Raw genomic sequence first — 17,633 nt, 5'->3', positions numbered from 1 at the left:
GGCTACTCGTGGATCAGTACTAATACAAACACCAAAGGTAAACTACTGGGGGATTTCATCTCAAATAATGAACTATGCATTTACATTGACGGTTCAAAGACATATTCACATTCTGGCACAAGGACATATTCAGCTCTTGAGTTGTCTATCACTGACTCCAACCTATTAAGTGAATTGGAATGTTCAGTCTTATGTGGAAGTGACCATTTCCCAACAATACTAAAATCCGTGAGCCCATCTGATGTTCCTCCATCGTCAAGAAAAAAGGTCAACTGATATACTGAGTCTAACAAAACCTTGTAGAAGGTCGCGTCAGCTAACCTTTTGGACTGACCAATCAGAACACAGCTTACCAAATCGCGAAAGTTAACATTTGCACATACCGTTTGAACCTTTACCTAAAAACCTCGAACGATTCCGAATGCTATTTTCCGCACGCTCGCTTCCGAGTGATACACGCAATGAGTAAACAGTCGCATTAGCGTTTTTGTCAATATTCAAGGATGTCATCTTGCGAAAATATAAGCAAATAGTAACCATGTCATTAGAAATCCATAAGCGTATATAGTGCAGGTCAAATATATGTTTTCGTTTGTTGATAGATCAGTGTCAGCGACCAGGGAAGAGAAAATTCAAAAACCGTTTTGTAAGTCCCGCCGAACCCTAGCAAGTAGTCGTTGTCTGATTGGTTAAATCCGTTCGGCAGTTTCGCGTTTGATTGGACGGTCATAGGTCGCTCAAAGGTTAGCTGACGCGACCTTCTACAAGGTTTTGTTAGACTCAGTATAGCAGTGTAACGAACAATACTGAGCCTGAGTTTACTTAGATTGCAGAAACTTGTAAGTGGAAAGTTCACTAATAATGACTCACTTATGACCACCTACTGTAGCTTGTGTTCCTTCTGTCAAGGTCAAGTTTAAAATTCAATGCTTTGACTGGCATAATCTGAATAGCTTCATTGTAAGAACATTTAGCTTTAAACATGTGTAGCATACATAGGCTATATGAGCAAATAATTATCCATTTATGTGTGTGTGTGTGTGTGTGTGTGTGTGTGTGTGTGTGTATGTGCGTGCAAGACAAATATGTGCTTGCACAAGTTTACGGCGGGCAAAGCCTAAATACTTCAAACTAACAAACGCTCTGTGTGAGAGTGTGGTGAAGTATAGTAGGTAGGTAGGTAGGTGGGTGGGTGTGTGGGTAGGGAGGTAGGTAGGTAGGTAAAGGCCTTTGTCACTCTTACATTAATGTGGAATTCATGTGGGGCATTATACAGCCAGACACCAGGTTATTTTTATGTGGTCTGATCTATTGATACAGTACATGACAGGCATATGCCCAAGGAGATGGAATTGTATGATTTCTTGTGAACAAGGAAATAAACACAACTGCTAGAAAACTACTCCGGCATTATCTAAGCGTGTGTTTCTGAATCAATAGCAATAGTGATGATACTGGTGCTAAAAGAGAGCGTATCCTGTCCCATCAGTGTCACATATCAAAAACACATGCAAGGGCTAGTCATTTTTAACTTGCCAAAACATAGGGACGTATAGAACAAGTCTATAAAAGGACTTCATTGGACACAATCCTTTTTCGTCACAATCCAAATTTTTAAATGTCCTCGGCATGGCCACCATAACACTTTTTGACGCTCTTTTCGTGTTAAAAGTAACTTGCTCAAATGTACGTACATCTGGAAACACCAAATGCTTGACCTGCAGGAATATTTCTATACATAATAAAAGGGAAGGTTGACGACTGGAAAGATGATGTCATCCCTATTGCCACACAGTCTCGTGGAGAGGTTTTTGTCGTTCTGAATCTTCATACATAGATCTAATTTCTAACGTTAATGATGTTGCGGTCAAATGCTTTAGCTATATTTAGATTGAAATCATGTGATCTAGGGTAAGTCACATGACTGTAAAAAAGGGGAGATAACTTGATAACAATGTTGTACAGTTTCAGTGTGGAGTTCAGTGTTGCAATACGGTTTTTCAACCTGCAACAGCAGAAGTAGCAGAAAACAGTATACACAGATAACACAGAATAAAAGTTTGCTGTATTGGAACCGTGGGAGTTGTTAATCGATACAGACATTTGCAGCCGTGAGAAATGAACATGTTTTGTTGTTTGTAAATGAATCATCCAACCAAGGCCCTGAATCTCTCAATCATACCGAATTTAAGTATTCCTTGATCGTAAAATACTTTATATTCATATAAAGTTTATATTTGCATTGCGTCTAAATCCAAAATTTGCTCAAAGGCGCAGGTCATAGGCTCGTCTGAACAAGAGGGTGTTCAGCTCACTTTGAAATACTTTGTGTATCTCACAATTATTAGACCGCCTCCATGGTGTACTGGTTAGAGCGTCCGCCCGGAGTGCGGAAGGTCGCGGGTTCGATCCCCGACCGCGTCATACCAAAAGACGTTAAAATATGGTACTTGTTGGTCCCTGCCTGGCGCTCGGCATTAATGGGTACAACAAGGACTGGTCCGCACGGAGTCAGTATAATGTGTCTGAGTGGGGTATCCACGCTTCACTGCGGCATGGTATCTCAGTGGGCTAGCACTATAAAACCAGCTTAAGTCTGGGCTAGTACAAGCAGCCGCACATACACATACACACGCATGCACGTCGTCATATGAGCGAAATATTCTTAAGCACGACGATAAACCCAATTCCACCACCACCACCACAATTATTGATTTGCCAGATGTTTGGTGGGAGTTCATTTCTGTCATGTTTGTAACGTAGACAAGACCCTTTGATGAATAATAATTGGTATGTAGGGTTATTTAACGTAGTCATGATGCATTGATGCAAAGAGTTTTACGCTGACAACATACATTGATACTGTGATGGTAATTAGTATATCATTTCATGTTGACAGGACAAATTGATTCCGGTTCCATGATTTCGTATGCACCACAGAACGTAATAAATGAACACCGTATCATTACGTTAGCCACTAGAGCGCATAAAAAAACGTGTTTTATTTCATAAAGTCATGTTATCCCGACACAAAGTGAGTTATAAGTAAGTGTAATTTAGCAGTCTGTTCAGCAGAATAATGAGCAGTCGATATATAGTTCTGGCTATATGGTTAGTTTGTTCCATGTAGTTAAGATGTAGATGCTATGGGTTGATCTCTAAATTACCTGGTTATCATTTTAAAAAGTGATTACTTGTGGATTCTTCGTTGGAAAGTGTTCTCAGTAGTTTACGACTGGTCTACGAGGCGACCTTGAGAACAGGCAACCACGACTTAGTTGATTGCGAATACGACGACTGGCGTCTTTTACTTTTCTTCATTCAAGGCTACAGTGTAGCATGATGAGGTTTACAAGGGATATGAACAACCGTATAAATGGTTAAACACATAGATATCGATATCATATACATGAATAATACAATGAAAGAGAATTTGGATAGCACATTGCGGCAAAATATTGAGTGAGTGAGTGAGTGAGTGAGTTATGATTTAACGTCACGTCGGCAATATTTCAGCCATATCGTGACGAGAACACTTGACATTGAAATAGAATATAGAGAGAGATTATGAAATCTGCCGACAAAGGACAGTAAAGCAACTAGAATATCACAAATATATATGTAAAACTAGTAATTGAATCTAAAACATTTTAACTATGGGGACAACACAATATAAAAATGGGCTATAGATCGCCAACAACTGAAGGAAGATCACCATACTAGGAGCCATGGGGACTTACATTACTTTTGCTATCTGCATGGACCCTAGTTGGATTTACACCATCCCTTCAGCCGTTGCCGATTATAAGAAATGTTAGCCAAAATTAAAATAACAAGAATACTACGTTTAAAAATCCTGGTAAGTTAAATTGACTTTCAAAGTTTTGGGACTTACGTACCCTCTCAGGGGACAATAATTTTACGATACTTCAACCCCCCTTGAGGGTACAGCCACTAACAATCTAAGTTACTAATAAAACTACCAATCATTAAAACACATCTATCTACAGAACATATTTATCAAAATTCATTACTTAAATCAATTTCTTTTAAAAAGCAAGAATTAAATGAAGATGAACAGTATTAAAAAGATCCTTAACGGTTTTAACATTGAAATATTTATCCCTTATGATGGAGAATTCAACACAGTCAAGCAGGAGATGCTTGACTGTGACTCTCTCATCACAAGGGATACAAAACGGAGGATCTTCACCTTTTAACAAGTATTTGTGAGTGTACCTTGCATGGCCAATGCGACATCGTCGCATGATGACCTCTTCAAATCTGGACTGACAACCCAAGTAAGTATAACCGATAGTTGGTTTTATTTCATGTAATTTATTTATACCTACCTGGGTGTCCCACTTCTTCTGCATCAGATCGCGGATGTAAGTTCTAATGCTAGCTTTGTAATCAGAGTATGGAATAAGAAGTGGTGTCACAGATTTGTTGAATGCTGCCTTAGCAGCAAGATCTGCCAGTGTATTCCCAGAAATGCCAACGTGGCTGGGTAACCAACAAAAGAGGATGTCGCATTGGCCAGTAGCAAGCTCATTATACAATTCAATAATTTCTAATAAAAGTGGATGTTTACAAGAAATATTTTTAGTAGCCTGAAGGCAAGAAAGAGAGTCAGAAAAGATGATATATTGGTTATGTTTAGGGTGTCTTTGAATATATTTAAGAGCTGTTAATATGGCGTTTGCATCGGCTGTAAAAACAGAGCTGTTATCCGGTATTCTAGAAGATATTGTTCTGGATCCAATGACAGTGGCACAAGCAACTGCGCCACCATCCTTGGACCCATCTGTAAATAAGGATTTGTATGTATTATATTTACTTTTTAATTGATTATATTCTTGTTTATATTGTAATTCATTAGTTTCTCCGTTTTTAAATGCTGTTAATGTTAGGTCAACTTCAGGCCTAACCAACTGCCAAGGAGGAGAAGAAAGAAGACGGGAAGGAGCTATATTTACCAGCTCAATGCCAGCAGCAGAAATGAATGGTTTAATTCTTAAACCAAGAGGTGGAACAAGAGAAAGCTTTTTGTTGTACAAATCCTCATAAAGAGTAGTAAAGACACAGTTAAATGCAGGGTTAGACTCGTTAGAATAAAGTTTTGTTATATACTGCAAGGACAAGTTTATACGGCGTTGTGTAAGAGATGGTTCATCTGCCTCAACATAGAGACTATCAACTGGAGAAGTTCTAAATGATCCAAGACAAAGTCTTAGACCTTGGTGGAGAACAGAATCAAGTAGTTTAAGGTTGCTTTTGCAGGCTCCGCCATATACGATCGAGCCATAATCAAGTTTAGATCGTACCAATGATCGGTATAAGTGAAGGAGGGTAGTTTGATCCCTTCCCCACTTTGAATTGGAGACAACCTTTAACAAATCGAGTGCCTTCAGGCATTTAGCTTTTAAGGGATTTAATATGTGGCAGGAATGTTAAATGGGAATCGAAAATTATGCCCAAGAATTTGGCCTCCTTTACAACTTTGATGGGAGTGCCATTTAAAGATAGTTCTGGGTCCTTATGAGGCTTATATTTACGGCAGAAATGTATACAATTAGTTTTTAATTTAGAAAATTTAAAGCCGTTTTCAAGACACCATTTATTTATTTTATTTAAACACAACTGCAGTTGCCGTTCAATATTATGCATATTTTTACCGCGACAAGAAATATTAAAATCATCCACAAAAGGGATCCATCAATTGAATCGTTCAAAACCTTTGATAAACTGTTAATCTTATTGCTAAATAATGTGACAGACAAAATACTTCCTTGTGGAACACCCTGATCCTGATTATAACGGTCAGACAGGGTAGAACCCACTCGGACTTGAAATTGCCTGTCTTTTAAAAATTGTCATATAAAAAGAGGCAAACGGCCTCTCAAACCAAAATCATGTAAATCCTTCAAAATGCCATGCTTCCAGGTCGTATCATAAGCTTTCTCAAGATCAAAGAAAATTGATACAGCATGTTGTTTATTTACTATAGCATTTTTAACAAAGGATTCTAAACGTACCAAATGATCAATGGTACTACGATTTTTCCTGAAACCACATTGAATATTTGTTATAAGGTTATTGGTTTCAAGATACCAAGTTAATCTATTATTCACCATACGTTCCATGGTTTTACAAACACAGCTAGTTAGAGATCGGCCTGTAATTCGACGGATCTGTATGATCCTTGCCAGGTTTTGGTATTGGGACTACAATGGCATTACGCCATGAAGGAGGAAATTCTCCAGACGTCCATATTTGGTCAAATGTATCTAAAAGTGTCATCAGACATGGTTCAGGTAAGTGTTTCAGTAGCTGGTAATGTATATTGTCATCACCCGCTGCAGTGTCATGAGCTTGCTCAAGAGCAGTATGTAGCTCATGTAATGAAAACATGCCTGACTATAGATTACCAAAACAATATTATTTTATGCTATTATCTTTAGACAGGGTAGGACGAATTCATGGGCAACTAGAATTAAAAATATTCTTTTTCAATTTGGTTTTGGATTTGTTTGGATAAGTCAGGAAATTGGTGATCACAAAATATTTATGGAATCATTTAAACAGAGACTACATGATAATTTATTTCAATCTTGGCATTCATCTTTGGACAGTAACTGTAAATGTCTTTACTATAAGCAATTCAAATCTTTGTTAAATGTTGAGTGCTACTTGATAAATAATGATATCCCTCAATATTTGGAAACTATATATGCCCGATTTCTGTTCTGTAATTTTAAACTAGCAGTTGAAACGGGCAGATACACTGATGTTGCATATAATGAAAGGCATTGCCTGTTCTGTAAATTAAATGGTATTTTCGTTGTTGAAGATGAATGGCATGTGTTTTATATCTGCGATGCATATTCTCATATCAGAAATAAGTACATATCAAAATATTTTAGTAAATGTCCATCAATTATTAATTTTATATCAATATTACAGAGTAAAAATGTTAATATTATCAAGGATGTATGTCTATTTTTATACTTTGTTGACAAGAAACACAAATCTAAATGAAATATATATGTGCTCTACATATCATCAATTTATGTACATGTATTTTGGGCCGGAGGCCTGTTACTGAAATAAAATTCTGTTCTGTTCTGTTCTGTTCTGTAATGAAAACACTTCATTATAATCTTCACCGTTGCATTGTCTTTTCCTGTTGCTTCTGATATCTCTGAAACTCAGGGACATAATTTGCCGATGATGAATTTTTGGCAAGAGTTTCGCCAATTTTATCTGCAATTTTAGATTTGTCAGTTATTAAATTATCGCCATCTTTAAGATGGTGAACAGCAGATTTTGAACCTTTGCCTTTAATTCTTTGAACCATGTTCCATACTCTGGACATTGGCGTACGTGAATTAATTTTGGAGACATAATTTCTCTCAGATTGTCGTTTGTTTTGTTTAAAGGTACGACGCGCCTTTGCATTGAGTATTTTAAATTTATTTAAGTTATGGACAGTTGGATGATGGCGGAAATAACGCTCTGCCTTTTTCCTCGCTTTTCTGGCTTGTCTACAATCTGTATTAAACCATGGTTTTCGTACATGTGGAGACGTAGAGGACTTTGGTATACACTCATCAGCTATTTCATTTAAAACGTCAGCAAAAGTTTGAATGGGATCAGTTATATCACTGAAACATTCAGGTCGCAGTTTCGATTTACATATAGTTTGATATAAAGACCAGTTAGCCTTCGAAAAGTTCCATCTTGTATACGATGGAGAATCAGATGGACTTCATTCTGAAAGGATAGTTGGGAAGTGGTCACTTCTACAAAGGTCATTATGAACAGACCAATCAAATTCATTCAGGAGGTTAGAATCTGCAAGAGACAAATCTAGAGAAGAATAAGTGCCAGTTGCAGGATGCAGATAGGTGCTTGAATCATCATTAAATATGCACAGGTCATTATTGGAAATGAAATCTTCAATTATTTTGCCTTTAGTATTAGTGTTAGCACTGCCCCAGAGTGGGTTGTGACCGTTTAGGTCACCCATAATAACACATGGCTTTGGGAGTTGATCATAGAGTGATTGAAGATCAGTCAGCTGAAGGTTTGATGAAGGCGGAATATACAGAGAGCATAACGTAAATGCTACACCCAGAGTAAGTCGCACTGCAACAGCTTGGAGATTAGTGTTAAGAGTAACAGGGCTGTCAATAACATTCTGTCGTATAAGGATAGTAGAACCTCCAGTGGCTCTATCACCTGGAGGGGAAAAATAAGTATAGGCTTCAAACTGACGTAAGTTAACATTATCTGTCTGTTTCAGATACGTCTCTTGCAGACAGAACGCTGATGGTGTTAAATCCAGGATTAATAGCTGTATTTCATTAAAATTTGTCCGGAGTCCTCTACAGTTCCACTGCACGATATTGGTAGATAGACCTATCTTTTAGGCGGATTAATTGGGGATCTACCCCGCACCGTTTTCGAGGGCGACAAGCTATGTGCCCTAGAATGGACGTTTCGGACACGTCCATGTCCTCAAGTGATCCGTATTTGTTAAATAACTTGATTTTATCATCTGACCCCTTGGGGGCTCTGCCACTTTGTTTCTTTGAATCTGGCTTTGGTTTGCCTTTGTGTTTAATGATTGGTTGAACGTTTTGCGTTGATTGAGATCTTTGAGTTGACTGAGAAGTGTCACGGCCATAAGATGGTTCTGATTGGATTTGGGGCGTACCAGGAAGTGGTTCTGCAGTTTGTGTAGATAATGCAGGTGAGAATATCAGAGGAGATTCAGATTTAACCCAGGTCAAGGTTGTCTGACAGCATGCAGATGATTTTGTTATTCTAGTTGTCGCTTCTGACGGTGTTCTGGTGATAGAAGCATAGTTCTCTTTATGCTCTGAGCTTTGAACTAGTTTTTTTGCATCTGCAAAACTAATGTTTTGGGTGAATTTGATTTTATTTATCTCCATTTGACGTTTCCAAACAGGACAGCTTTTAGAGTAAGAGGAATGATCCCCTGAACAGTTTGTACATTTTTTGACAGTACTGTCACAATCTTCTGTTGTATGTGTCTTCTCACCACAGTGAGCACATACAACAGACAATGTGCAAGTATTTACGCCATGACCGAACTTTTGACATTTGAAGCACCTTAGAGGGTTCGGAATGTACGTGTCAACATTGATGTTACAATATCCTGCCTTTAGAGATTTTGGAGCATTTGAAGAAAATGAAAAACAGGTAGGTATTTCTTTTTATAACAGTATCGTTTTTCCTGGTTGTGAAACGTTTGACATAGAGTACGCCTTGATCTTTCATCTCAGAGACGATGTCAAGTTCCGACATATCTGCAAACAATCGATCACGGTCTCTGATGATTCCCTTGCTCGTCTTTAATGTTTTATGAGCTGTGACGGTGACCGGAACGCTGACAAACGATTCTGTACTCATAAGGTTGATTGACTGTTGCTTTTTTCCGCACTCAACTAGCAGCGCACCCGAACGTAAGCGTTTAATGTTCTTGACATCCCCAGCAATACCTTGAATACCCTTAGATTTCAACTTTAACGGCGTCTTGTCAAGAGTCTCAATCACAAGGAAACGTGGCCAATATTCAATCGATAGGGACGGTCTGTGGTCAGTATCAACAGGATCAGTGTCGAGTGGACGTTTTGTTTTTTAATGGGGGTTTCGTAGATTTAAATTTCATCATCCGCCCCCACCACCATTGGCCCATGGACAATGCTAAACACAAGTGGGTCTCCAACTTGTAGCCATCGCCTTCTTTTGCCACCAGATTGGCCCATGAGCCATCGCCTTCTGGCACCAGCATCTAGGCAAATTTCTACTTTTCAAACGTTTCAAAAAGCAGTGTAGAAATAATAAACTTACAAGAACAATAAGTTTAACAATGTGTATACAAAACCAAGCCAAAAAGTGTTAGAGCAATGAAAATAGAGTGCTCAGGGCTCGGCATGACCAGCCGATTGGTTCAACTGGGCCCATTCAACCACCCGTCTAGGTGAAGTCAGGGCTGAAGTGGTGTGTTGGGCAAAGGAACACTGTTCCTGGAACCAGTGCCCTCAACCACCAGAATCCCTTCCTCCACCGACACAGGGGCGCAACCCACGGCAAACGGGTTGGTGGACCAAATATCCCCCCGGGTCCACAACGAGGGGTCGAAGAGCGCTTAGCGTTACCCAGCACCCACCACGAGGAGGTGGCTCTTCACGGGTGCCGGCAAAATATTGACAATGTTATTGAAGTGGATACATTTTTTGTCGACAGCAGGGAGCGTGGCTCATTGGATTGTCTGGTCCAAACTCGATTATTCATTAGCAGCAATCATATAGCTGGAGTAAGTTAAAATTGAAAGTCATTTCGGCCATAACGTGGCTGTGAAAGTTGTATGTTGATAAAACAAATGAAATACCTGTCGACATTTAGACTTAAAAATAGCATGCTGCCATAAAACGATAATTTTGTACTCATCAATACAATATAAACGTGGAATATAGATCACCAAGTGAAGGTAGATTACCATACTATACAACGTTGGAACTTACAGTTCTTTTGCTACCTGCATGGACCCTAACTGGATTTACACTATCGCTTCAGATGTTAGCGAGTCTGACAAATTTAGACATGAATTAAAGGAACACGTATTATACAGTTAAATCCATGGTACGAATAGATATACTTTGAATGACGTGGTCTGACGTACGCTCTCAGGGTAACTATCAATTTACATTAATTCAATTCCTTTTGAGGATATAGCCACAAACAATCTCAGTTATCAAATGTATTCGACCAATCATAAAAAATATATATCATATACAAAACATATTGATCACGATTTATTAATCATCTCAATTCCTTGAAACTTTGAAATAAACAAGTGCTCAAAAGAAACTATACACCGCAAAACATTACATAAATATTACAAATATATAAATGAAGTGATAAAATCATACTGAGCCATGTCGCACACTTACAGTCTCATCCTTTCCGGGAACAAACGACGAATTACCTAAACGTCGCAAACAATCCTAAACGACTCTTTCCGATGTAACACGAAATTCACGAGCATTTCAGAAGGTATAAAGCATCCTACGCGGCACGTGAGCAAACACAGTAGGGAAAAAAGAACACAAAAATATGCCACGTTTGAGGAAAATCGAAAGAGAGAGAGAGAACTGCCAGATGGCCCAACAAGGACCTAACCACACCGTCATTTCCATAACCTTCGACTGCACCCGAGCAACAGTCATCAACGACTGATGCAACGACTTAGACAAACAAGCAATAGGTCAGACAGGCTTAGGAGTGGACGACCACTTGTGACAGACAGACAGACAGATTTTTATTCAAGTCTCACCTTGATACATATCAATATTGAATATATACATTAATAAAATATGCAGGTAAAATATATCGAGCCACCCACCATGGGGTTATGAGAGACTACAGTGCCGATAAAAAAACATAGGCAAAAAGACGTATATAAATAAGTTTAAAAGTTATGGTTAAATGATTAAAACATTAAACCACATTTTTACAATATGTGAAAAATCCTCAGGTGTATAAGAGTGTTGAACGCTTATATAAAATAGCATGGCAGGTTTTGGCAGCAGTGTAAAACGACCGGATGTGAGAGTATAAGACCTACTTTATCAGTATCACAGAGATGGGTAAAATCTACAAACTTGGCATTGCAGAGGTCTAAAAGCTCCTTTCTCTCATGATGGCATTGGGGACACTTAATGTAAGCATGGATCTCATCATCTATTTGATCATCGCAGAATGGGCAAGTTCTCTCGTCCAAAGGATAGCTGATTGATAGATGAGATTAGATCGTTGACGTGCAAATTAAATAGAAGGGGAGATAGAAGACATCCCTGTTTAAGTCCACCTTTAACATCGAACCACGGTGCCATTCTCCCATTCAACCTCACAGAACACTGAACATCCCTGTAGAGTGATACGAGGGCATTGCACATCCTCCCTTTAATTCCCACATCCATCAGTTTAGTCCACATCTTCTGCCGGTCTATGCAGTCATAGGCTTTACGGAAGTATATAAAAACTGTGTAAGTTGATATCCTCTGTGATTTGCGCGTTTCTATTATGGAAGTTAGTGATGCTATATGGTCTGTTGTGGAGCGACCTTTTCTGAAACCATTCTGGCTGTCCTCAAGAATACTGTTCTCTTCCACGTGCTTTGTTAGTCTGTTTTTTAACACATAACAGTACAGTTTATATGCAGCTCTGGTAATAAGTGAGTCCCGTATATGCCAATGGATCCCTGAGATCATCAGTAGAGTTTGTAGGTATGGGGTTGATTACACCTCTTGTCCAACATTGGGGGATGCAACCAGCTCGAAAACAGACTGAAAATAGTCAGTGACAACGCCCGGTGATGATCGCAACATCCGGACAATTCATCTGAGAAATCGTTTTGTAACGGCGACGGCGACCACGTCGACGTCAGCGACGGCACTTGGACACCGTATCAGTCGACATACAGTATACCGGCGACTAAGAGAACATGGTATTCGAACACGTCGACCTACCGCGAAGTGCATCTGACTCTTCAAAACCGACGTCGTCGATTGACATGGGCCAGGCGAGCTCGACGTTGGCAGATGCGTGATTGGCAACGTGTGATGTTAACAAAGGAGAGTAGGTTTTGCCTGTACAGTTATGACGGCCGGACTCGTGATCACAGACGAGTAGGTGAACGATTAGCGCCGAATTGCCTTCAGCAAGTCCGTCCGTTTGGAGCCGGTAGCGTGATAGCCAGTTGAATGCTCGAATATACAGGGATGAGGTTTGCTACCAGTTGTGTTTCCATTTATCCAGCAACAACCACGTGGCATTGTCTACCAACACAATAACGCAATGTCTCATACAGCAAGACTGACAAACGACTTAGCGCATAACGCAAACATCTTTGTTTTGCCGTGGCAAGCATGTTGTCCTGACATGAATCTGATAAAATACTTCAATCAATCAATCTTTATTTCAGTACTTAAAAAAGGCCACAAGCCTGTAGTACATTTAGAGTTTACATGAATAGATAGAATACTTATGGGACTAACTGGATCGACAAATCAGAAGAATACCAGCGCCACCTGTCACCGCTCAACAACTTGAACAGTGCCTCCTACAGGAATGACAACGTATCACGCCTAACGTCATCCGTCGTCACACGTCATCAATGCGGCGACGTGTTGCAAGACAATGGTGGTCAGACTCACTTTTGATGCAACATTTGATGACATTTTACAGAAAAAAAACGCATTGTTGATTTGTGTACGAAAGGCTATCAAAAGGTTTTGAGCCTAAAACATTTCGAGGCAGAACATCGATGAAATCGCCATTTATCTCGCATCGACTTGGTCGATGACTTGGTCCATCTTGTCTGCCAGGCATTCATGCCTTGTCTATAGAAGTCCTTTTCTTGGTCCTGTAGACACATCTCCACAGCTGTAGTGATTTCATGAATTTCCTACCACGGAGGTGCTTCTTCAGAATAGGAAACGGGTTAGTCACTTGGTGCCAGGTCTGGAGAATAGGGTGAGTGAGGTAGGATTTCAAATCCACATTTTTCGAGAGCGGCCAGTGCAACGCGACTGGCATGGACTGGAGTGTTGTCCTTATGAAGCAGAACACCACGCCTGAGTTTGCTTTGCCACGGTGCTATTCTTTGATGGACTGTCTCACTTTCTTCAGTGGGGTACCATAATATTCCCCATTCCTCATGTAAGGTAATCTATGTGGATGAAAAAATGGTGGCTTTAACCTTAATGCTCGATATGGACGACTTGAACTTCTAAGTGGGAGGAGACTGGCCGTGCTTCGACTCCATGTATTCCTGTTTGCTCTCAGGGTCATACTGATGAATCTACGTTTCAACACAAGTAACTAACTTAAAATGAAATTAAATCATCTGGGTTTTGTTTATATCTTGTTTTCATGACATTACTTATGGTGGCCCATTACTTATGTTTCGCTGGTGAGCATTCTTGGGACCTATGACATGTGGAGCTGTTCATGCAGGATACTCTTACAACTGATCCATATGAGATAACACTTGTCTGCTCTAACTCATGGATGGAGATTCGACGGTTGCTCATTACAAGGGTGTGCACCTGGTCAATGTTTTACGGGCTGGTGCTGGTTGTGGGCCGACCAGGACTGGGGTCATCTTTAAGAACCTCTCTACCTCACCCATCGCTTGATGGTGGTAGGCAATGGGCAATACTGCTGTCAATCGCTCTTTAATGTGCTTCGCCGGGTGGTCATCGAAGACCAAATAGTTCCGTGTTGCTTATCATAAAACATTCAAGAGAAGTCTTGAAAGTCTATGAAGAAAATCCAGTGCACTATTCTTTAGATATCTTGCAAACAATCTTAACATACTGAAATCTTTATGACTGCTCTGTACTCAAGCTTATCCATTTCTGCCGCTTCAATAGGGGTACGTGTAATTAGATGTCATCTGACCGGAAACTAGAGACATGTGCTTGTCAATATTACGTTTATGTGAATGATTCAATATGATACAGTTATGTTTATCATGTACATGTCAGAAACATTTTAGGCTCAAAACCTTTTGACAGCCCCTCATAAAAGTTCAGACTATGATACCACGTGCCTTTAATTTCAGTGTCACCCAAGCGTTACTTTCGACTTTTTATGAAATGACACTGTGTACATTTGCTGTATAATTGAATAATCTGTAGAAATTAACAGATGTTTATTTATATACGTTTTTGTTTTCAAGTTTGGTCAAACACACTGCGTACTTTCTTTTGAGCACTAGTTTAGTTATGTCTTGTGATGGAAAAATCCTACAACTTGAGTACTGCCGAGCGCGGCAACATGTTAAGCAACAAATACAAATGTACATGTTCAACATACAGTTCAAATACAATTAACTAATGATGGAGACAGAGAGAGTGAGTTTAGTTTAACGTCGCTTTTAGCAATATTGCAGCAATATCACGGCGGGGGGACACCAGAAGTGGGCTTAACACATTGTTCCTAGGTGGGGAATGGAGATACAGGTGTGAATCACAATGCAAACTATTCACCTGTACAATATTTTGTCAAAGTAATGTGAAAACTAACGCAGACTCACCATCAGTTGAACCACTTCCCTTGTCAATTTGTATCTGATCTGTCCAAGCGTGCTTGTTTTCGGCCCTACTGCCTCTATTGTCTGTTAGTAGGGTGCAGTACGCTGCTTAAATAACCAGGACACTGACGCAGCACTTATTCCACGCAACACTGACTCAGAACTATAAATCCACCATAATTACCCATACCTTCATTAAGATTATTTACATCGTTTTATGACTGAATTATTTATTTATCTTTGACTGTTTCATGAATAATGTCAGTACTGCAGTAATGCATATCCGAACGACAATTTGTCGAGTGTAATTTAAATGTGTGCATTTATTGCGTGTGTGTGTGTATTTCGATTTGTTTCGTGAGTTCGTAAGTGATTTCGCGAGTAAGCGATATTACAGCAATACCAAGGCTCGGGACACCAGAAATGGGCTTCACACATTGTACGCCTGTGGAGAAGTGAACTTGGGTCTTCAACGTCACGAGCGGACGCTTTAACCATCAGACTACCCCTCCGCCCGTTCGGAAAGAAAAACACCAGCGCTGGCATCCAATGTTCCATGGGGATATAGGGGTAGTATATGTTCCAGCCACTATCTTTTCTTGACTGACTGATCACCCCGAGGGCATAAAAGTTTAACGACGATTTCGACATAAACCTCTACTCACACTCCCTTAGTGTCATGGGACCATGTACGGTCCCCTGAAAATGTCTCTTTAAAGCAGAGTGCGCAAAGTCAAATTAAAGATTATGATCTTAAACATCGTTTAATATTATATGCACTGCTACGAATGGCAAAATATGGTGAGATTAGTGAGGCAGTTACCATGCTTCTCGAACCTTTTCTGTCATAACTGAACTTTAAGCGAATGGTGGCGATTTACTATTCTCATTGGTAGAATGCACGAAATACACCGATATATACCACAAATACAACGATTCACTCCCAGCCACCTGCCTGTTCTGACTGACAAGGTCTAAGATTTAAACGCTGTGGGTTAAAATCACTACAGTAAGTGTTCGATCAATGAAACTTGGTATAGTGAGAGCTTTAAACTTTTACATCGGCAATATTCATTGCAGCCATGAGAACAAGTTATTATTTCATGCCTACAAAGGACCGTAAGGTACATATCACGGTTGTAGGTATGAAATCAACTACATCAATATTAAAAGTTTCAAGATATGTATAGATTAAACTAGGCTATAGACCACTAGCAGCCAAAGCTGGGCCACCATACTGGGGATCATGGGGACTAAGGGTTCTTCTGTTTCCTGCAAGATTCCTAACAGGATTTCACTTTGTTTGCCAGTGGCTGTGTGCAATGCCAGCCAATATCAAAATATTATTTAGGAAATAAATACTAGTTTCTGTTATATACATAAATTAAGTTGGCCCCTTTCTCCACTGTCAGGGGTAATACGGTCTGATGTACGCCTTTTCGTAGCAGTGTCATCCCTCGCTTACCGGCCCTTGTGACACTGCTACAAAGAGGCTTACATCAGACCGTATTACCCTCGAGAGAAGCATACAACTTATAAATACTGTTAATTTCAGGAAGGTTGTTTATATCTGTGAAATTTGAACTCGTATCGAACTCGCAAAACTCCTGTCTGCAGTGGAGTTGTAACAAAATAGAGAGATCAATTAAGGAAATTATAAAAAGAATGAAACTAATGGAACTTATTAAAATATTATATATAATAGGTGAGGGACACATTGGCACATCCTTTCAAGGTCACGACTTCTTCCTTTCCTAAGTTCTTTCATCTTAGTGTATCTCTATATAAGATGCGGGCGGTGGTGTAGCCTAGTGGTTAAAGCGTCCGCTCGTCACACACACACACACACACACGACACTGAGTGCGGAATAATCTATGTATATCTTACCATAAATCCCAATGCCCCCCCAAACACACATGACGTGACATAAATCCGTCCTGAGAAAATTAAGCTAACAGTACTCTGTTCACAAAATGCCGATTCATTCATTGCTGACCTGGGATCTGAACACTTTGTGTTTTCATCGAGGTTGAAAAAAAGACAAATAGACAAATTACAGTCATGCAACTCCCCTTTATTGTGAACTCAATTACAACAGCTTAAACATACAAAACGGAAAGTTGTGTCATTGGTAAACAGAGGGTTGTTAATCACTGACAATCTCCACATGTAAGATATATATATATATATATATATATGGAAAACTATATAATATTTGATATATTTTGATATCACCTTCGTAGAAGATAAATATAGCAGATTCTCTTAGTACAATCAACCAAGTCACTGAACCTTTCAGTTGCCTATTACGGTCAACATAGATGGCTGGGGATCTTGTCGAAACGTGAATTCCCAGAGGACCAAGTTTTACAAAATTTTTTACTAATTTGGCACTAATTGTCCATTATGTAAGTAAGGTGAAAACAACAGTTAATATGTGACTAACATGAAACACTTGTGTACGAAAGAACTTCATTTCTCACTTCGGAAAGGCCTAAA

Source organism: Haliotis rubra, unplaced genomic scaffold (assembly GCF_003918875.1).
Source record: "Haliotis rubra isolate DU_JTF1 unplaced genomic scaffold, ASM391887v1 Scf101, whole genome shotgun sequence".
Classification (NCBI taxonomy): Eukaryota; Metazoa; Mollusca; class Gastropoda; order Lepetellida; family Haliotidae; genus Haliotis; species Haliotis rubra.
This window is presented reverse-complemented; position numbering follows the sequence as displayed.